Here is a 23,174-nt window from a genome sequence, read left to right on the forward strand (position 1 = left end):
TCTGCTGTTTTGCTCTGAAGCTGTTGAAAGGGTTTGTGTATTTCATAAAGCAAACAATAATTAATGGTCTAGGCTTTACTGTGCTTGGGTTCTGGGAGCTTTAGCTCTAATTGGCGTAGCTCCCAGGGCTCTGGAAATGGGAGTAGGCACAGTAGAGGATGATGACCCAGCTGAGGGTGACAGAGGGTATGTGTCCATTGATACCCAGGATGGAGCCATCTCACAGGGGATTTTCTATTAGCCAAGAGTGACAATTCCATCCAGAGGGTAGAGCTGGCCAGGGTGTCACCCAGTGCTGTATAAGATGGGAGTAGAATCACTGTGTCTCCATATTGTCCCCTCTCATGACACCTGACATTGGAGCTGTCATGGAGAACCCTGCTCTCCCTGAGTCACAGACCACTAGCTTCTTCCAAGCTTTGTTCCTTGGAATTTGAACTTTTTAGAAGAGAGACACTGTAGTGACATCTTGCTTTGCCGGTGAACTCACAGTGGTGGCCATATCCTATGGGCTTGGTTTCAGGTGTTCAGACTTGACCCTCCAATAAGGTAGAGAAGGGGATGGCTCGATCTCTTGGGTTGTGGTGAGAGCATCTGAAGGGCAGAGACTGCATGCATCTTCTGGAGCAGGAAGACTGAGGTGGTTATTTACTATTATTTGTGTAAGTGCTTCCCTAATAAATACCTATTTGTCATTTGTCTTGGGTTTGGTGGATTCATTTAACCCCCGCCTTCAATTGGCACCCAGTGTGGGGCTATTTAGCATTTCCTGTGGGAGGACCTTCTGTTAATATCTTTTGACTGGCTGAGAATTATTTTAAGTAGGCACCGCTGTGATCCTGTCCTCCCAACTGCCTGAGTCTGATCATAGTACCTGGAGAGAGCCTGAATCTTAAGTCACAGGGTCATGTGTGTCCTCTCCCACCCCCCAGCAGCCTACCAGTAAGTTCCCTTTAGTGACTTTTATACCCACGGTATGGGCCGTGGTCCTGGTTAACTGCCAAAGAGTGATCTCTGACGCCCGTGTTCTGCTTGTGTGTGTAGTTGTGTGTGTGTGTGTGCATACTAGTTTGTATGTGGGCTCTCGTGTGTGTGTGTGTGTGTGTGTGTGTGTGTGTGTGTGTGTGTGTGTGTGTGTGCACATGCTTGTGGAGGCCAGAGGTCAGCCTCAGATGTAATTCCTCAGGAGCCATGCACCTTGTTCTTGAGACAGGGTCTCTTAGTGTTGTAGTCTAGGCTAGGCAGGTTGGCCAATGAGGCCAAGAGATTCACTTGTCTCTGATGGGACTGTAAATGTTTCTGATGAGGGTTGTGGGACCAAAGCCAGTTCCTCATGCTTACAGGGCAAGTAATTTTCAGACTGGGCATCTACTTAACCCACTCCTTCATGACAAATCCCATGTTCTTCTACTTTTTTTGTATCTTTATTTATTTATTTATTTTTTTCATTGTACATACTAACCCCAGTTCCCCCTCTATCCCCTTTTCCTGTCCCCTCATCCACTCTTCAGATGGGGCAAGGCTTTCTTTGTGGAGTCAACAAAGTCTGGCATACCAAGTTGAGGCAGGACCAGGTCCCTCCCCTTGTTTCAAGGCTGAGCAAGATATTCCCCCATAGGGAATGGGCTCCAAAAAGCTAGTTCATGCACCCAGGGTAGGTCCTGGCCATGCTGCCAGCCCCGTCTCAACAGATCAAGTAACACAACTGTCACCCACATTTATAGGCCCTACTTCAGTCCCATGCAGGATCCCCAGCTGTCAGTCCATAGTCTGGGAGCTACCATTAGCTCGGGTCAGTTGTCTGTAGTTTTTCACATCATGATCTTGACACCCCTGGCTCATATATTCCCTTCTCCCTCTCTTCAACTGAACTCTAGGAGCTGGACCCAAAGTGCTTGGCTATGGGTCACACTGCATCTGCTTCCATCAGTTACTGGGAGTAGGTTCTATGAAGACAATTAGGTTCTGTTAAGACCCTATGAAAACCCCCTTTCCTCCACTCAAAATCTCACAAACTCAAGGGATGCATTTCTTTGCCTTTCCAGTGCTGGATTCCAGGTATGTGCCATGGTTCCTGGCTTTTTTTTTAATGAGGACAGTGCAGATCTTAACCTAGGTCCTCATGACCATGTAGTCAGCATTTACTGAATGACTGAGCCATCGCCTCATTACCACTTTGGCTTAAGTGGCTTAAGGCATGATGGTATCCGGGGACATCATCAAGCCGAGTGGGGAGTACCTTGCTTATGGCCTCTTGTATAAAGTCATTTGAGTAGGTGCATTCTTCAGTGGTGGCCAAGACCAGGGTGGTCTCTTAATGCACCTCACTTACGGGACAACAGTAAGAGATCCAGAGCCTCCTGGATCCCACCACCCCTATCTGCCACCAGAGCAGGGTGGGGCAGTGTGAACAGGGAGGGACAATGCTTCGGGGTAGCAGCACTAAGAAGCTGGTGAAGGGAAAGGTCTCAGCAGAGCAGACCAAGAGAGAACTTCCCCTGTTTGCCATCTGAATGCTGTGGCACACTGATTGGTCAAAAGGTGTGTCGTCTGCTGCAATCTCCATTCTTAAGGGGATGTCCTAATCCAAGCGGCATCTTCAAAATGCGTCATTCCCAACGAAGGGAATCATAGGTTCTGATTAAGGACTTCCAGACTGTTGACAATCTTTGCACTTATTGCAACTTCTGAAATGAGTTGTCTTGGGCTATGACACTGCTAACATGGGTCAGCATGCTTGACTTCTTTGGGAACAGGAAGCCACCGGGACTTTTGAACGTGTCACTAGGTCTCCTCTCCTCTTGCTTTGCACTGTGCCTTTTCTGTCACAGAGTACCATATTTGGAGGGGAACCTAAAATTTCCCTTATGTGTCAGACACTATTTTCAATGGCAGATGCCTTCATGAAAGATTGCGAGCCTTATTTCCTTTCAAGGACATCTCAGTGTGGGGCTAGTTCTGCCTGTCTGTGTTCAGGGCCAAGGACACCCTGTGTAGCAAAGAGCAGCGTACTCTCACGCCATCTTTCTGTCATTGGGGAAGAATGACAGAAAGAGATACTCAGACACTTGACGGGTACAGAGACCCTTGGCTCCAGGTCTGTGGAGCTCAACTTTCCACGGAAGCTCAGGCTCAGTGTGGTTTGCAACCCTCCACCTCATGCTGATCCAAAATGTAGCACAATCTTGAATGAGCGCTCACTCACCTTACTGACTGGCCCGATGACACACTCAGGTTGGGCTGATGGAGGGGCTGCCCTAACCCTGGCCTTCTGTTCTTGCATCTCCGTCATCCTTTTGTTTCATTTTGCTTTATGAAATGCCATATCATTGTCTCAGGCTAGTACCAAACTCGGCCCTCCTTCTTAGTTTTGGGATCACAGGTGCTATCCCCCACGCCTAGCTCTTCATCCCATCACACCCACCTCTCACTCAACTTTCACCCAACCAAACCCCAGACCTCAATTTATCTCGTATTTTTCTTTACCCTTTAATCTGGGCTCTGTCATCTTCCACCTGCACTGTGCAAAGCTTCCAATAGCTCTCCTTATTTCTTCTGAGCCCTCCCACTAATGCAGAACACATATTCCGTTCTAGAGCTGCACAGACCTTCCACTTTGCCTCAGCCTTCCACAGACTTACCTGGGACGCCCCAGTATGAATCTTCTGTCCCACCCCAAATCTGTGAGATGAGGTTCCTTTGGTTAGATGTTCTCAGTACTCGAATAGTAACATTTTTGTTTTTTAAATAAAGGATCCGAACAAGAGTGTTACTGATTTTCCTGGCTATGTGGTCTTTGTAACAAATACACAACCCTGCAGCTGCAGCAGAAAGCAACCATAGATAATAAGCAAATGAAGAGCATGGAATGTGATTCATTAGAAAAAGAGATATTGGACCATACTGAGTCTGTGAACCATATTTTGCCAGTCGTATGCCTTGAAGCATTCTGTGTTTTTGCTTCGTAATTTTTTTAAAATTAGTGTGTTACTAATTACTCTATCTGGATGATTCTTTGTTCCTTAGATTTCTTTTCCATGATGACAGAGATCAAACCTGTTTTGCAGCACCCAAACATGTATCCAAATGCAGCAGTAGCTGAAGCTACATTTCCCCCATCAGATTGTACCTTCAGTCTTTGGTTTGAACAATGAGAAGGAGGCCTTTCCAGTTGGAGACAATAATTTGATTCTACAAGGAACCTGGAGCTGCTGCAAATATCTTGGCACTCTGCAGATCCCCAAAGCAAAGCCAACCCTGAGAAATCAAGGGAAAACAATTATGTTGGGGATACATCATTCATTCCCCAAATGTCACTTACTCTATGTAGCTAGTGTGTGTGTGTGTGTGTGTGTGTGATATGATGATGATATACTTTCCTGACATGTGGAGGCCAGAAGATGATGCTGGGTGTCCTGTTTTATCATGCTCACATTATCCCCTTTAGACAGAGTCCATAAGCATGAAGCTAGGCTGACAGCCAGCAAACCGTAATAATCCTTCCATGTTTCCCCACACAGTACTATGGCTATAGGTGTTCACACAGTTATGCTTATGCCCAGATTTTTACATGGATGTGAAGGATTCAAACTCAGGCCCTTACCCTTCTACAAAAAATGCTTTCATTCACTATATCATCTTCCAGGTTCCCTCTGTGTAGCATTTGACTATATTGGACTACAAAGCCTCATGAGCTAGTATATTCCCATTTATATGAAGCTATAATACATTTTTCCCCTACCTCCCACCCCCAGGATCCCAATTTACTCAGGAGAGCTTCTCTATTTCCTCTTCTCATGGAGGTCTATGTATGCCTCTAATTAGGGGCCCTCTTGTTTCCTGGCTTCTCTGGGTTTGTAGACTCTAGGCTGGTTATCCTTTGCAAAAGTCCAATATCCACTTTTGAGTTAGTACATACCATGTTTGTCTTTCTGGGTCTGGGTTACCTAACTCAGGATAGTTTCTTCTAGTTCCATCCATTTCCTGCAAATATCAAGATTCCATTGTTTTTTTTCTGCTGAGTACTACTCCATTGTATAAATGTACCACATTTTCTTTATCCATTCTTCAGTTGAGGGTTATCTAGGTTGCTTCCAGGTTATGGCTATTACAAATGATGCTGCTTTGAACATAGTTGAACAAATGTCCTTGTGGTGTGTGTATCCTTTAGGTATATTCCCAAGAATGGTATTGCTGGCTTGAGGTAGATCAATTCCTAATTTTCTGAGAAACTGCCATACTGATTTCCACGGTGGCTGTACAAGTCTGCACTCCCATCAGCAATGGAGGAGTGTTCCCCTTACTCCACATCCTCTCCAGCATAATCTTTCATTAGTGTTTTTGAGCAGTTCCTTAAGTGTCTTTTGGCCATTTGAGATTCCCCTGTTGAGAATCCTTTATCTAGATCTGTACCCCATTTTTAATTGGATTATTTGGTGTTTTGGTGTGTAGTTTCTTGAGTGCTAACACCTGACCTGAGAAAGTGGGAGCTCACTGATTCCAGACTGATAGCTGGGGAACCTGCATAGGACTGAACTTCACCCCCTGAATGTGGGTGACAGTTGGGGGGCTTGGGCAGTCTGTGAGGCCACTGACAGTGGAGCCTGTATTTATCTCTTGTGCATGAACTGGATTTTTGGAGCCCATTCCTTATGGATACTTTGCTCAGCCTAGATACAAGGGGGAGGGGGAGGTTTGGTGATGTGACAGACTTTGATGATTCCCCATGGGAGGCCTGGCCTCACCCTCTCTGAGGAGTGAATGGGGAGTGGGATGGGGAGGAGGTAGGGGAAGAGAGAGGGTGGAAGGGAGAGGGAACTGTGATTGGTATGTAAAATTTGGTTGTTTTAAAAATGAAAATTTAAAATTTGTCTTCTGTTGGGTGTAATGGAAGAATGGGGATATAAGCCCTGATGTTTTCTTACTCCTGCAATGGTGCTGATAAACTATGACTTGAAAGGTTGCTGTAAAAATATACACAATATTCCTAGTGGGTATATATCACTTTGAGGCTGTTGTAGAAAAGTACTTTAAGGTATGTTACCTTTGTTTATGCTGAATTTATTTAACTCTGTGAAACTGTGATTCTTTGCCTAAACTAAACACCTGCTGGTTTAGTAAAGAGCTGAACAGCCAATAGCAAGGCAGGAGAAAGTATAGGTGGGAGTGGTGGGCAGAGAGAATAAATAGGAGGAGAAATCTGGGAGCAGAGAGAGGGGGGAGCGGGAGAACAAGGAGAGGAGAGGAGGATGCTAGGGGCCAGACACCCAGCTACACAGCCAGTCATGGAGTAAGTGTAAAAGTGAGATAAGATGTCAGAAGATGTAAGAAGGGGAAAAAGCCCAGAGGCAAAAGGTAGATGGGATAATTTAAGAAAAGCTGGGTAGAAACAAGCAAAGCAAAGGAGTTTGCAAGAAAGGATAAGAATCCATGTGTGATCTATTTGGGAGTTAGGTGTTGGACCACCCCAAAAGAATAAAGAATAAGACAGCCAATGACAACAGAGGCAGTGTCCCGGAGATGCTGACGACATCATGTGCTGGTGAGAGTGTGATGTGACAAGAGCTGTCAGTCATGGTTGACGGGGACAGTCCTGATGGGGAAGGGGTTCGGCAGTTCCTTGTGAACCTATGCAACCCCTCACCCTGTGATTTGGCGACACTGCTCCTTGATATTTACCCACATGGACTGCAGCTGAATTCATGGCTGCCAAAACATGGGAATAACTCTCACAGCCTGGTGTTCTCGTTCCATTCTGTTGCTGTGACAAAAGACTGTGGCCAAAAGCAACTTGGGGTGTGTGGGGGGATCGTTCATTAACTGACGTTTCCAAGACACAGACTGAAGGAAGTCAGGTCAGATAAACAAGGAAGACACTATGGGGAAGGGCTGCTTGCTGACTTACTTGAAGGTTCATGCTTAGCTAGCTTCCTTATATAGCCCAAGACCACCTGCATAGGGACGGTGCTATCCACAAAGCTAGGCTCTCCCACATCAACTATTTATCAAGAAAAATCCCTAATAGACCTGGCCACAGGATAACCTTATATGTGCAGTCTTTGAAATGAGACCCCTTCAGATGAATCTAGGCTACGTCAAATAACATCTGGAGCTGACTTGGACACCTCAGGTGAAAAAAATAAACCAAGGTGCATCTAGATAACATGATATTAATCATCAGTACAAAGAAAGCCTGGAGAGGTCAGTAGGAACGTTGAATGCGTAATGGCCACACAAACGAAGCCATTTTCAAGCTGGGTATGTTGGCATAAGACTAATCCTAGTACTCAGGAGGCAACGGCAGGCAGAGCTCTTGAGTTTGAGGTCAGCCTGGTCTGCAAGTGAGTTGCAGGACAGTCGGGGCTACACAGAGAAACGCTGTCTCAAAAAAACAAAAACAAAACCAAAGCCAACCAAACAAAAAAATGACATTGTTCAGATAGTGCATACCGTGTAATCCCAGCTATATGATTATTTGGTAGACAAGCTGAAGCAAAATCCATCAGTAGTTACTAACAGTTCGGGGTAATGGAGCCATGGATAGGAGAGCACAGGGGGAATTTTAGGGCAGTGATCTGTCCTGTGTGATGCCACACTGACAAGTGTATGTCATTATGCATTTTCCCAAACACACACAAGGTCAACGCTAAGAACGAAACTCAGTGTGCACATGGGGCCTTGGGTAGCAATGACAGGACAGCGTAGGTTAATGGACTATAAGAACTGTGCCTCTGTGGTGGGACTGTCCACAGAGCAGGTCATGCATTTGGGCAGTAGTATGTAGGAACACTGCATACTCTGCCCAGTTTTGCTCTGAACTTAAAGCTGCAGCAGATCAGACAAAGAACTCTGATGTAAGTTTTCCCCATGTCAGGCCATTTCCCTTTGCTGAGCTAGTTACTCCTGTGTGATCCCTTTTCCTATGCAACAACCATTTTCTCCATGCTGAGCCCATGGCTTTTTTCAATGTAAGCTCATTTTTTTTCATTTGAGAGGTATTCCTGGCTTTCTTTTTCATAACACTTAGACCCAAATCCCATGTCCTCACCAGTACCAAAATGTTCCTGTGTGTACTGACTCTGTACTTCCTGGCTTCCTTGCCCGTTCCTCAGGACCTTTGCAGTACTCTCTGCCTCGAAAGCTTGTCTCTTCCCGCTCGACTTCCTGTCACTCCATTCTATTGTCTGACAGAATGCTGTGTCTCCAGAGAGGCCATCCTGGACCCCTCATCTTAAAATATCAACTCTACTTTGGCCCCCTTTGCGCTTCCCCCCAGCCTGACATTTCTCTGTAGCTCCAATCGCTGCCTGCTTCTATTTACGTTTTGTTTTCTTTGACTGTTCTGTGGCTGACTTCTTACGTTTTCATGAGCTGCTTTAGGCTCTGGTATCCTCACCTTTGCATGTACATCTCTCCCTGGTACACAGAAGCAACTCAAATATTTATTGATTGAATTCATTGCAGCCAATTTCTATATGTCAACCTTGCAATCACATTAAATTCATTGCTTGACTTCCTGACACTGGGAAGAAATCTGGGTAGGTGTGCCCCCACTCTCTAACAGCTCATTCCAACGGCTGAGTCGCAGGTGACCGGAGACTGCAATGTGCCTCATTTATTCCACATCAAACACCACAACGTACAGAATATCACATGCTTCCACGTGAAGACATACTTTTCAAGAGGATTAGCTTATAAGAGTGAGATAATCCCCCTGGGTTGGATAAATAGATCTTATAGAAATTCCTGGGGCACGTTCTACATAAGGCCTTTTACTCAAATTAAATTAGCAACAAAATGAGCTTTTCTTAGAGTAAATTAAAGTTGGTTTTCCTTAACAAGCTGTTTAAAACTATCACAATCTGATAGGCAGAGACTTCCCCCGGGCACACAGACATCTCAAACCCTTCACACAGAACGGCAGGGCCCTACTCCAAGAAGGGGCCAGGGGAGAGAATATAGAATGGGGAAAGAGAAAAGGTTGGGGGAGACAGGGAGAGTATGGGGAAAGAAAGGAGAGCGAGGGAGATGAGAGATTAAGTTTGTAGCTCTGGAAAGGACCCTGGCCATCTTTGCAAAGGAAGGCAGATTTGTCAACATTCCCCATTTACCAGAAGGTTCCAAAGACTCTGGGAGACTTCAGGTTGGCGTTGGTACCTATGTCAACCTGAAACACTGCAAGGAACTTAGACTGTATTGAAAAACCAACTCATTATCTGCCTTCTCACCCCGAGCAAACCAAAGCCGGGATTTTGATTATGTCACAGGCTCGCAGGATTTGTCAGTAGCTGCCACCAGGGCAGTGACCTCACCACAGACACACTCACAGAATACACACAACACTAAAGCTTGCTTCTTACCTACAAAAATGTTGGTCCAGATGATGTGAGTCTAAACCCCCCGCCTCTCCCTTAGGTGCAGAACCACGTCTGCTCCGGACTGAATCACACTGCTGTGCAAATATTTTACTTTCATATATCATCTGTAGCAAGTGTAATACTGAGATTTAAAGGTAAATAACTAGAGAAATTGCAGTTGTGCTATCAGACTGGAAATCCTATCACTGCAAATCAAATTTTGCCATGTACAGCCAAAAGCAAATAGTGGTTTTAGTCACAACCCATTTTGTGGGCTCTTCAGACAGTATATAGACAAGGCTGTGATTTTAGTCAACAAATAATCAAATGAAAACATGCTTCATGGGGGTTATTCTCAGCTAAAGGCTTGGACTCTTTGTCTTAGAATTCTGTATTTTATTCGCCCCAGAAGGCTTCAGAATTACACTAGAGGAAATTAACATTTTTGATATGATTGGGAAAAGGGAGAGGCAAGCCCAGTGGGCATATTAAAGTACAGTAAGGTTGTAAAGGGAGCTAGCTTCACTGGCCATGTCTTTGTAGACATCTCAACTGATGCGTTTAGGACTAAGGCAGCATCTGTGAAAGTGGGGAGCTGGTGGAGCACAGAGGGGGGATATCAGGATGAAAAGATACTTATTCACTCATCAACCAATCACTTGAAGGCAAACTCTGAGCTAGGATTTGGGAAGACGAAATACTCTCTTAACTCATCATTCACTTAGGTATTAGCACATGGGCATCAGTAGTGTGAAACAGGCACTGCCCCCACGACACAGAGAAAGCACCCCTTCCCCAACCCAGAAGAAATGCTTCGGTCCCCACAGAGCCCCAACTTAATCTAGAGACTCAGGGACTTGGGTGATACTGTACATTACAGCCACATCTAGAGACACGGGGGCTGGGGTTGGAATGGGAGAAGCAGGAGGGGACCTAGAGGCGTGTTGATGGAGTCAATGGCTTTACTGTGTGGGCCAGTTCAGAGCAATGACCATGTCTGTGGGAATGTGGTAGCCTGAGTGGCTCACTCGGTTTTACTTCAAGTACTTCCTCTGGAGTCAAGAATAGAGATGCTGGAGGTCCAGGAGTTGAGAGCAAGGGTGGGTTGGGTATAAGCAGAAGCAGGTATGTTCACCAGGAGAGTGATAGATGGAAACTGGGTAGCAGAGAAAACAGACCTCCACTGGGGTAAGACAGTTGTTCAAGCTCATGTAGACAAGAATGGCGGCATTTGATCCATGGACGGAGGTTCCACATCCATTCCTAACTCCAGGTTCAGACTCTCAGCCCAGATGGCAATCCTTATTCAAGAGGAGGGGCTGATGAGATGGCTCTCTGGGTAAAGGCTCTTACTACAAAACCCTGGGTGACTTGAGCTCAGTTCCAAGAACCCAGAGAAACATGGGAGGAGAAAAATCTATTCCACAAAGTTGTTCTCTGACCTCTAGACATGCTGTTGCATGTGTACCCATGGCCACACACAATCATCAATAAAATAAAATAAAAAAGAAGCCATGGAAGCTATGTGTTTTGAGTTTCTTCTGCTCTGACAAACAATTTGGCGTTCACATTACCTCTTCATATATCTGAGGACAGAGAAGATCACACTTGGTTTTATCCAGCTTAAGCATGGGCTCACTAAAGTAGCCAAGTCTTCTAGGCTGAAGGGGGTTTATAAGACTCTTGGCACTTCAAAAAGGAGCAAAGGAAAAAGAGGAAAGTTAGCCAGAGTTCTTTCTATTCCATCAAACCCCAACTCATTTTATTTTCTCTATTTTCCTCCCATCCATCATTCATCTTTTCCACCCTGTTTCATTCTGTCCCATCTCTTCCTGTACCATCCCCTGCCTCCCGTCCATTCTTCTCGCCTAACCTTACCATCCCATCTCATCTGATGCCATTACATTTCCCCATTCTGTCTTATCCTCTCCCATCATATCCCATCTGCTTCCTCTCCTCCTCTCCCTTCCATGCTCCCCCCTCCCTCTCAGATTACCCTATCTTATTCTCTTATCCATTATATCTTATCCATTAACTCCCATTTCACCTCATCCTGGAAGTCATGGTACCTGCTTGAACCCTGACTGAGTTGAGAATACACAGTGACAAGGAGATGGCTTCCACCATGTGATAGAGTGGAATATTGGGAGTGAGAGGATTCTCCTCTGTTTTTGTCTTCTCGAAGGAATTCAGCTGGGAGATACAGTCTAGGAAGGAGCTTATTTAGGAAAGGATAGTATAGTCCAGAGAGAGAGATTGGAATGGACTGGCCCAAGGGTGTGTGTGTGTGTGTGTGTGTGTGTGTGTGTGTGTGTGTGTGTGTGTGTTGGGTTCCACATTATAGATGTTTTAGAAGTGCAATTGTATTAAACCATCCTGGACTTTTCAACTGGTGATTCAGGCAAAGAAGGGACCACAGGGATTTCTCATTGAGTGGAGTAAATGGAGGCACCATGTAGGTTCCCACTGTGGTGGCCACAGCTGTGATAGTGGCAGCTGCAGGTGTTAGGTCTTGGAGTGGAAGAATAAAAGTCTAACTTATTCAATTCTATGGCATGAGGCAATTTTTCTTGCTAGCAGTGATATATTAAGTTGGTGAGAACTTTCCTCAGTCTTTTTTTGCTAAGTGACATTTGTCTTATTTTATTTTGCTTCCATACTTGTTTGTGAGGAACTGGAGGGGGGATTTAACCCAGGATCTGAATTAATCTGAATTAAGAAAACTCTCTTCCCCTGAGCTATAACCCAGCCAATGTTTTCCTTTTTTTTTTATTAGCAACTTTGTAAAGATATAACTGACCTAAAACACTGTGGTAGTGTGAATGTAATTGTCCTCTCCCCCCAAACTCACAGGGAGTGGCACTATTAGGGTGTATGGTTTTACTGGAGTAGATGTTGCCTTGCTGGAGGAAGTGTGTCACTGTGGGGGGTGGGCTTTGAGGTCTACGTTGCTCAAGCTTTGCTCAGTGTGACACTCAGATCACTTCCTGTTGTCTACAGGTACAGATGTGTAACTCTCAGCCCCTTCTCCAGCACCAAGTCAACCTGCATGCCACCATGTCACACACCATGATGATAATGGGTGAAACCTATGAAAATGCAAGTCACCCAAATTAAATGATTTTCCTTTATAAGTGTTGCCATGGTCATGGTGTCCATTCACAGCAATAGAAACTCTAAGATAAACATGTTGTATACATTTAAAGTGTCCAGTGTGATAGCTGGGCATATGGATATACCCACAGTTAAGACAGAACAATGTGGATGTCTTTATATACTCTTCAATACCTTCCACCCACTCCCCAAATTCCCATTCCCTGGTGTACTTTCTAGTAGATTAGTTGCATTTTCTTAATTTACCCATTAAAATCTGTAGCAAATAGGACTTCAGTGGTTTATCTCCTGAGGGTAGAGCCCCCATCCCAACTTAGCACCCTCATAAAAGGGATTCCAGGTAGCTCTTTACCTCCCCCCCACCATGTAAGGACACAAAAGGAATCAGAAAGGGCCCTGCCAGGCACCAAATCATCCTTTTAGTGCCTCAGTCTTTGTCCTTCCATCCTCAGAACAATGAGAAATACAATTTTTTTTGTTTAAAACACCCCATCTGTGGTATTCTGTTATAACAACCCAAGCTGACTAAGGATCCACAGTGTGTTCCCTTTCTCCCAGCATAATATTTGACAACTCAGTCATAAAGTTGGGTAAATTATTAGTTCATCCCTTTTTATTATACAGTAACATTCCTTTATAAGGATATGCCACATCTACCCTGACCTGTTCATAGGCATTGGAGTTGTTTTGTAGTTTGGGCTATCATGAATAAGGCTTTTATAAATATTCATGTGTATGTCCTTCTATGGAAAAATGCTTTTGTTTCCCTTGGTAAATATCTGGAAGTGGGCACTGCTGGCTCATGTGTAAATATTTAGTATATTTTGGAATCTTAAAGCCCACCCCCAATGACACACCTCTTCCAACAAGGCATATGCAACATGCAAAGTCTCCCAGTCTATGATTGATGCTTTTATTATTTAGTGATTCCTTTCTTATTACCTCCCCTCCCTTCCTCCCTTCCTCCCTCACCTCCCTCCCTCCCTTCCTCCCTTCTTTTTTAAAGCAAGAAGATTTTCCTACCTCCAACATCTCATGTACTGAGCATATAGACATGCATACCATACCCATTTGCATGCAATGCTGGAGATCAAATCCAGGGTTTCATACATGACAGAGAAGCACTCCACCAACTGAGCTGTTAGGGCCCACAAAGATGGCTCTGCTTCATTTTTTCTCAAAGTCAGAGGAAACTGTCCTTAGTAGGTCAAAAGACCTAAAGGTCTAAGGCTCTGCTACTGCAGGAGGTCTTTGTCTTAATAGCGGATGTCTTATCTAAATAAGAACAGACTTGGGCTTATTGTGGTTACTCTTGACCCTCAAGGCCTGATAATGAGAAATTAAGTCTAAGGCATGGTTAACCAAATGTTTGGAGGATTAAGGAAGAAGGTCGTTTCCTCATACATGATAAAGAAGTCTTCTGCAAAGTCCCCCTTTTGGTTGGGGCACTTAAGAATGTTGAAGAATAGAGAATGTTGAAGAGTAAGTAAAGAATGCTGAAGAACAAACTTGGAGTGTTCAGTAGTCACTGGATTGTCCTCCTGACTCCATCCTGTGTCTCTGTCTTTTTCTTAGCGTCTTCACCTGTCCTTTCTCAATCCACACTCCCCCTCCTCGATACGACTGAAGGCCCACAAAGATGGGTTCCCACACGGAGCTACATCCCTAGCCCAGTGGTGCCTTCCAAACAGGGGAAAATTTTCACTTTCAGTGAAGTTCATTTCTTCCCCTTAGTCATAGTCTTGGTATCATATCTAAGATCTGGCCTAACCAAAGGCCACAAGTGTTTTTGTTATTTCCTCTGGAGGTTTTATAGTTGATTTCATATTTGCTTCTGTGACCCATTTTTTTTTGAGTCAGTGTTTGCAGATGACACAAGAAACATATCAAACTTAGCATCAGATAGGCACCACAGGGCATTTATTCACTCACCACTCCAGCATTTGTAAACAAAATAGCATCAGTATGTGCTACTCTTTCTGCCTACTCTTGATGGCTGGATTCCTCTCCTAGAAGCTAGACATAGTCATTTATTTTAAGTAGCTTTCCTGAAACATTTGAAATTGCTGGCTTGAGAAATTTGGTGCTGGGCTGGAGAGATGACTTAGTGGGTTAGGGTGCTCCCTGTCTAGTTTGACACCTCAGTTCAGTCTTTGGGACCTGCGTGTTGGGAGGGAGAGAACTGACTCTCACAAGCTGTCCTCTGACATCTATGTATACACAAAAAAATACATGTACAAAAATTTAAAGTAGCACGTTTTCTGCCACCAGGGAAGAGGGGCAGCATTCACACTCTCCACGATGAGTTTCCTGAAAAGCAGTTTTGTGTTGGGTTAGTCAATGATGTTATTTGAGATGATAAAACCCAAATAAATAATAATTAAACAGCAATGTGGTTACATTGTCTTAGAATTCACTAACTCTCTCTCTCACACAACAAACAAACAAAAACGAAAACTATAAAAACAAACAATTATATTGTATGTGTGTGTGCTTGAGCGTATGTATGTGCCATGGATGCAGAAACCTGCCAAAATCCGAACCCCTGGAACTGGAGTAACAGGATTTTGTGGAATATCCGCTGTGGGTTTTGGGAAATGAACACTTGTCTTCTGCAAGAGGTAAGGGCTCCTAAACTGCTGAGCCATCTCTGTAGCCCCAAAATGTGTTTAAAATCACATTTCTAGAGTTGGAGAGATGGCTCTGTTAAGAGTATGCTCCTCTCACAGAGGACCCTGTTCCCAGAACCCACAATGGGGTGACTCACAATAACCTGCAACTCCAGCTCAGGAGGCTCTCTCTCTCTCTCTCTCTCTCTCTCTCTCTCTCTCTCTCTCTCTCTCTCTCTCTCTCTCTCTCTCTTACACACACACACACACTAAAAAGATTTTATCTAGATAATGATGTAATCTTTGATTTTTTCTTACACACAGAGAGATGTATTACAGACATTTTGAATACCCCCACTGAGAAGAGGATAAATAATGGTTCTAAATATTTAGTTGCCACAAAGGCAGAAAGCAGCCTTATCAAATAAGTGTCAAACATTCAGGCCCATCACAGAGACTGTCCTTTTGTCTATCACTCGTAATCTTCCAGATCAGCAGTGATGTTCAAAACAAATAGCTCAGGGCTAAGGCGTGCCTCTTCCAAAACCTTCCAGCCACTGGGTTGTCATTAGCAAGTCAATTCCTTGTCTTCTTGCTTTGATTTCTTAGCTTCAACTTGGAATGAGGAAAGGAAAGAGAAAAGAGACCTAACATGGAGCAAATGTCATACCCTCAACATGGCTTTAATATTTACTATATGAGAAACAAAATAAACTTAGGTCAAAGAAACTATTTTCCTCCTCCTCCTTTATATGGAACAGCAGATTTCTATCCAGTATTTTGAGAACCAGGGCTGCCTAAATAAGATTTTAAAGTTATTTCCTAGTGCTTGTTGAAGAAGTTTTGGATAGGGTCATATTTTGAACATATGTAGAGAGAAGCATTCCATAATTGATTTATTAACATATGAGGTCATGTTTATGATTTCTTTCTGAAATATTTAAAAGTGGAGTATAACTGCATAATCCTGTAAAATCTATTCATCACAAAACCTGCTTCAAAAGTTCATAAAAAGCACAGAGAGAGCCAGCATACTGTATTTAGTTACGGTTGAAGTTTGTGCTCCGAAGGACAAATGAATACGATTTGTATTTGCTATGGGTCTGCTTGCGTTCTCTTCACAGCACAGGGCATCTCCAGAGACTCGGATAAATAAGTCCAAATGGCAGAGATTCAGAAATCTAGAAAAAATGCAAACATTACATTCTTCTCCCCATGGTGGACAAGACAGGAATGATTAAGAAATCCTTTAGAAAATATTACATTTTCAAGTGTTTTCAAAAGGCCGTGGAATTCCTGAAGGCTAAATCTCTCCCCATCCGTTCATCTCCAGCTCTCCTGTCAATGGCTGTGATCTCTAAAAAATGTGATGCACGGACTTTGTTCTGTTAAGCCCTTCTAATTTAGGCTTCATGGATCCTTTAGACTCATCCATTACTTGTCATCATCCCCTCTCGATCCCAACAGTTGCCAGAGAAAACTAAGACCCTGTGCTGGCTCAGATAGGCTAGGTTGACTCCTTTGTGGGCAGTGTCTGGGTGAGTGGAAAGCCTTCTTCCTGGAAATTTTACCTCCAAAAAGTGCACGTGTCTATGTACATGTAGATAGGTGTGTCTATGTACATGTGTGTTGGTGTGTGTCTATGTCCCTGTACGTAGGCTTGTGTATGTACACATATGTTCATGTGGGGGCAGAAGACACCCTTGAATGCTGTTCTTTAGGAGCTTTCCACCTTGTTTTTTTTTTTGTGTGTGTGACAGGGACTCTCCCTGAGACCCAGAGCTTACTGATCCATCTAGGCTGGCTGATGAGCGAGACCCAGGCATCCACCTGCCTCTGCCTCCCCAACAAGCATATTCCTGGAAATAATGGGTGCTTAGGAATCAAACCCTGCTTATGTGATTGTGAGACAAGTACCTTACTGGTAGAGATATCTGCCCAGCCTCTAAAATCCCATTTAAAAAAAGACTGTTAGTATTCTTGCAACATCCTATGTGCATGTGTGTATGTTCATGTACCTGGGGGTGCTTGCAAAGCAGGAAGAGTGTGTTGGCTCTCCCGGAGCTGGAGTTGCAGGCAGTGTGACTGTCTTGTGTAGGTGCTGTGAGCCAGACTCCAGTCTTCTGGAAGGGCAGCAGCAAGCACTGGCAATAGCTGAACTGTGACTCCAGTCCTCACTGAAGGGGGTGACGTAGGCCTCTAGTGTCAAGCTTATTTCAAGTAGTGCATAGATTTTTTTTTTTTAGTTTTTTTTCCTGAGATAAGTTTTCCCTGGATAGGTACAAAGGTGTGGTACTTCTGGAAGCTTGTAGAACTTTAAAAGAGAAAGAAAAGAGAAAGAGAGAAAGAAATTGTGGGGGAAAGGAGGGAGCAACAAAAGAGACTATTTTTAGTGCTAGATTTCCTGAGACTTAGGGGAAAAAAAATAAGGAAGGGCCCTTATGTTTGTAACAGAGCTGCTTTGCCTTTCCCATAGACATGGAACCAAATCGTAGCTTTCCTGTATGGATAAAACCTCGAGTTTTACACAAACACACACTTGTCAGAGATTTTGATTCAATTTTTTAATGACAGTGAAATGTGAGGCCTATTCAGGTCTATTCAGAACATCTATTGGGTAGACACACGAGAGCCCTTAACTGAGTTAGAACTGGGTGTGGATAGAGTGATCAGGAATGCACAAATGTCTGGGCTGAAGAGGTGGCTCGGTAATTAAGAATGTGTACTAATCTTGCAGAGGATCTGAGCTAGGCTTTCAGCAACCAAGTCAAGTGGCTCAAAAATAATCTGTTAACTCCAGTTCTAGGGAGTCTAACTCCCTCTTCTGGCTTCTCTGTAAACCTGCACTGATGTGCATCTACCCCCATATAGATGCATAAACTAAACTAGAGCAGATATTTATAAAAAAAAGAATGCAGAAACGTACATATTGATGCATACAAACGTGTCAGTACCTGTATTGCCATTGTTTTGGGATATCCACCAGAGAAGACTACTCGGACATGAGTTTAAGCCAACTGAAAGTCTTTATTAGCCTGATGGTGACTACAGTGGGTGTTTGGGATCCCAGCATAACACCAAGCCTTTCTCAGGGTGAGCTTTTAAGCACAAAACCCACGTTCTGGGTTGACATACTTCAGGTAACAAGTTCAGTTAGCCAGAAGTGGAACTACAGAAACCAAAAGGCAAGACTGGTAGATTTAGGGATTGTCCCAGAACTATGGACTGTAGTTGAATGCTTTTCTTCGTCTTGCTGGTCACCCTGAAGTGGTTACTCTCCCATATCTCCTTATGAAATAATCACTCAGAGGCTAATATTAAATACAATTGTTTGGCCAATGGCTCAGGCTTATTATTGCCTAGCTCTGTCTTATAAATTAACCCATTTTAAAAAAATCTGTGTATCACCACGTGGCCATGGCTTACCTGTAATGTTCTTGAATCTTACTCCTTCAGAGACCACTGACTCTCCCTGACTCTGCCTTCTTTTTCTCTGTATCTCTGTTTGGATTTTATGCCCTGTCTGGCTATATTCTGCCTGGCCATTGACCAAATCAGCTTTATTTATCAGTCAGTAAAGACAACACATATTTGCAGCATACAGAAGGACATTCCACATCAATGGACTTTGATGGATTTGTTTTCATTCTGGCAGGTGGTGATGTCTATGTGCTGAATGTAATGGCCTGGATGGCACTTCCATTATAGAATCCATGTGGTAAGACCTAGGGGTTTTCTAAAGTCTTGGGGCCAGTTACAACCACAATCAGTTGTGTCTTTACCAGGATGATGTTCATTTCTGTTTGTACAGGTGAGAATTATCTGCATCCCTATTGCTTTCCTGCAATTTATAGAGTTGGAAGTTGTTCAAAAACAGTGAGAGTGGAGATGCCAAATAGCCAGATACTCTCTGTGATGTTAATCTTGTCAGCTAAGAGATATGTCTGTGAGGATATTTCCTGGAAGCATAAACTGGGGGTGGAGGAAAAAAGTACCCTCCCTACCGCTGTGGACATTGCCTTGTCATGACAGCCCAGACATAGAAAGGTCCAAGGGAAAAGCAATGGTGCTTCTGTCTACTCAACCTTCCTTCTTGCTGCTGAGTGCATCTGTATTGTCACAGCAGCTTCTTTGGCTTTCCAGTGTGAAGCAAGTATACCAGTTGTCTCCAAGAATCCTACAGGCCTCCAGCACCAGCTTGGAACAAGTGAGGGACCCAGCTTTATGGAGTGAGCAGCTGCTGGCTTTTTTCCCACTCCAGTACACACAGGGCCATTATTGGACCACCTACCCCATAGCAAGCATGTAAACCAAATCTTAAGAATATCCACTTAGAGTATAGACTCATACTATTGTTTCTGTCCCTGACTGATACACTGTCCCAGAGGATCTGTTTGAAACCAAGTTTTCCCACTCTCCTTTTGGGGTTGGTAACTTTGTATTGGAGGGCTGCAGACAGTGGCAAACCACCAGAGAGTCAGGTCCAAACAATGCCCAGCTGAAGGGAGTTAACAATCCTGTCCATTTTCAAGTCTTCTACAGTTTTACCAGAGAAAGAGAAATTCAAGGACGTTCAGCATTTATCTAAGACCGCACCTCTTTGAGGTGGTAGAATTGACCTCCACATAATTTCCAACCCCAGAACACATTTCTCTCCATCTCATCTCTATGAAAACAGAGTTGGTGATATTTGGTTCCTTCCGTGCCGTGATGCTTGAACAATTACAATCCAGGTACTCTTCATCTTCCTCTGCTTCATGTTATTAATTGAGGAACTCAATTAAGACTCCAAGGGTCTTGAAAAATGATGACTATCTTCACTCCAATCCCTCAAACTGAAGATGTCACCACACAAGGAATATCAAGGCTTAGGTGAGTGAGGGCCTTATAGCTTCACATAAATCAGCACCATTATTTTCTAGTTCTCCATCTTTACATCCTTTAGCAGAGCAGAGTTCCAGAGATGTCAGAAAAGACTAACACTGACTCATTACATTAATATTTTTTATCCTGATGCATGAATAAATTTCCCTTGGAGATGAAAAGTCAGTTGGCACATTCCAGGGTTGCTATGGAAAGATTCTGACTGACAGTCCAGTGGCAACTGTACTCAGCACCCGGATCTTAGTTCCTAAATATCAAGTCCCCAGTGAAACAAACTAAGGCTTTGTAGATGCCTCTCAATGTGGAACAAAACAGAGAGCCCTGGAAGGGGCTCAGGGATCAGGCAAAAAAAAACCAGATTCTGGAACCAGTTAGAGATGTTCCCAGGGCTGAGACAAATTGAGCAACGGAAAGAATGGTGACTCTTGTTTAGGCACAGCACAGTGAATTCATGAGTCCATAGTGTTACAGACAGCAGAAGGACACCAAAGAACCCAGAGGTGTCAGTGGCAGGAGGAACATTTTTCATTAAAAAAAATGGCAGCCACCAGTCAGAAGTGAAGGGAGCATGCATTGAAGATGGAGTCTACAGCTTGCCTGTGTGATCTAGCTTGAAGAGTTCATTTAATCACCACAGTAATGATGGAATAGATACAAGTCTGTGTGTCTGTATTTGGAGTACTAGGATGACACCTCAGTGCAAGGACACTCGAATAGCCTGGGTGAGTCCCTGAATCTGATTCTAGCATTACAAACGCCTAATGCATCTATTAGGATTTCTTGAGCGAACTTTTAGGTTCTGATAAAAGAGACTTGGAAGCTCATTATACACTTTCATTGTGCATACCTTTTATGTCCACCTAGGTCTCTGTGTTTAGTAGTGTGCATGTGTGGGTAGTTTAATCTTATTTAGACTTTTTTCTTATTCTTTGAGAATTTCATACGTGAGTACAAAACACCTTGATCACATCCACCCCTCACCACCAACTCCTCATGATCTTCCTCCTCTGAAATTCATGCCCCCTGTCTTCCAGTCATTTAAGCATGTAACCTGCTGGATTCAATTGATGTTGTCCATAGGCACATGGGTGTGTGGCTGACCCCATGCCCATCCTTCAAAAACTATTGACAGCCTATACTCTTCCACAGAAACTGCAGTTGAATCTCTGACTTCTTATAGTCATTCTCCTGACACTTTCACCCTACTCCCTGAGCCTGAGGGAAGAGGCTGTGTTGTGGATGACCCGTTTGGAGATGGGCACTCCATAGTTCCCTGTTGTTTGCAGTTCTCCGCAAAACCCTCAGTACTCTGCAGAAAGACGCTTCTCCAATGAGGGCTGAGAACTGCACTTATCGGATGGGTGTAAGGATAAGTACTTAGAAGGTAGGAGGATTCTATATCAGTTTATCAAAATGGCAGTTTAATTATACTTCAGCGGTTGTGATTTTAAAGTATGTTCTATGCTGAAATGAATTATTCCTATCTTCCCGTGCATACTTTGTCTCCTTCCACTGGATAAATATTGAGAAACAGAATACCCAATTCAAAGGACAGTTTTAGTATCCATTTTCCAGTTTTAGTGCAGATTTCCAAGAAATGACGTACTGATACCTCCCTCTGCAGTTAGCTTGCAGACTTGGTGGTTTATTCACAGTAGCCATCATGTTAGCTGCTATCCACTGGGCACCTGCACCATGCTCCATATCTCATAGACATGTTTCTCCATAGTCCTCATCAGCAACTTTCCAATGCTTCCAATATTTTTCCATATGAACAAGGGACACCAGGCTCCGAGGGGCCCAGTCATCCAGAGTTACAATGGGGAACAAATGTGCTGGAATGTGAAGTTATTTCCTTCAGTCTCTGGAGCACATTCTCTTTTTCTCTTGGCTGAGCAACCTCCCACACGGTTCTGGAAACAGGGTCTCATTTCCTGTGACTTTGATGGGGGATGTTCTTCTGTATGTGACTTGGTGTTTCTCCATGTTTAATTTTCACAAATGACAGTTCACCCTTTCCTCAGGAGAGGGAGTAACTTGTTTTCTCATCCTGCCTGGATCCTGTTTCCCATGAAGTTGGCTGCATCCAACTCTGCCTTCCACTCCCACGGTGCATATGCAAACACTCATGTGTACTTTTGCTCCCTGGGGGCAGACACAAATGCACCCACACCTGATGCCTCTGATTCCAATCTAAAATCATATGTTTCTGTCTTGTCCATGGCATTATCTTAGGAAAGACCCCTGTTCTTCAAAACATCCTATGTTTAGTTCTATACTTAGCCTGGAAATATAATATCTTGATACTAATATTGACAACTTTACATCTTGTTGAATTGCTTGCTTTTATTTTATGTTCTTAGCCTTCTTCAGCTGGGGGGGTGATATTCTGAAAACTTAGATTCTTCATTCCTTTTGCATGGTTACATTATCAATTTTATGCACAGTTTGTTAGTTTGTTTCCATATATATTTTAATCTCTTTCCCAAAACTAAAAACTATGCCAAATAGAAATCTTATTTCTTTTATCCTTCTAGTTTTTATCATTCTGCTCTTATAAACAGTCATTTTTAATCAGTCACTGCCTATGCCTTTTGTATTTTTTGCAGGATATGGGGGAGAAAAATGATTACTCCATCTGTCTGGTGTGTAACTAACACTTGCATATATGTATTTATATATAGTTTTGTTTTCTGACTTTTCACTTTTTTCACATACAATATATACACCAACTTTGTCACCCACCAGTTCCTGTGTACGTTCCTCCTTTAATTTTCATGACTCTGTACTGTTGCCCTGAGTGGCTGCATCATTGTACACAACCATTTCTTATGGATATTAAGGTCAATCTCAATGAATTTCAAAATCAAGGAATGCATTTTAGCTTATCTAATGTGACGTGTGTTTTCATAGCAAGAGGCTTGAACTTGGCATTCTGAGCCACTGGCGAGTGCATTCTGTAAACGGACATTGGCCATGAGAGATGTATGAGGACTCCATTTCCTTCAACTTTGAAGGGCGTGATCAATTTTTTTTTTACATTTTGCTTATCAGATTCATTAGAAATAGGCAGCTTTATTTTATATTCCTCATATAATAAGGGAAGTGAAACAGCTTTTGAATTTATTTATTTATTTATGAGGTAAGGTGTCACTTAGGAGACTTTCAAATAGGGTCTTACATCTGGAACTTACTGTGTAGACAAGGCTGG

General features: G+C 43.4%; 1 long non-coding RNA gene across 1 annotated transcript; it reads left to right on the forward strand.

Annotated features, from left to right (window-relative positions):
- Window positions 1–849: 849 nt before the first annotated feature.
- LOC110343777 lies at window positions 850–22,520 on the forward strand. Its single transcript, XR_002386106.2, has 3 exons — window positions 850–942; window positions 18,735–18,797; window positions 18,891–22,520. It is a non-coding gene; the product is annotated as an uncharacterized LOC110343777 (long non-coding RNA).
- Window positions 22,521–23,174: the final 654 nt, after the last annotated feature.

This window comes from Mesocricetus auratus, unplaced genomic scaffold (genome assembly GCF_017639785.1).
Source record: "Mesocricetus auratus isolate SY011 unplaced genomic scaffold, BCM_Maur_2.0 Super-Scaffold_4256, whole genome shotgun sequence".
Taxonomy (NCBI): Eukaryota; Metazoa; Chordata; class Mammalia; order Rodentia; family Cricetidae; genus Mesocricetus; species Mesocricetus auratus.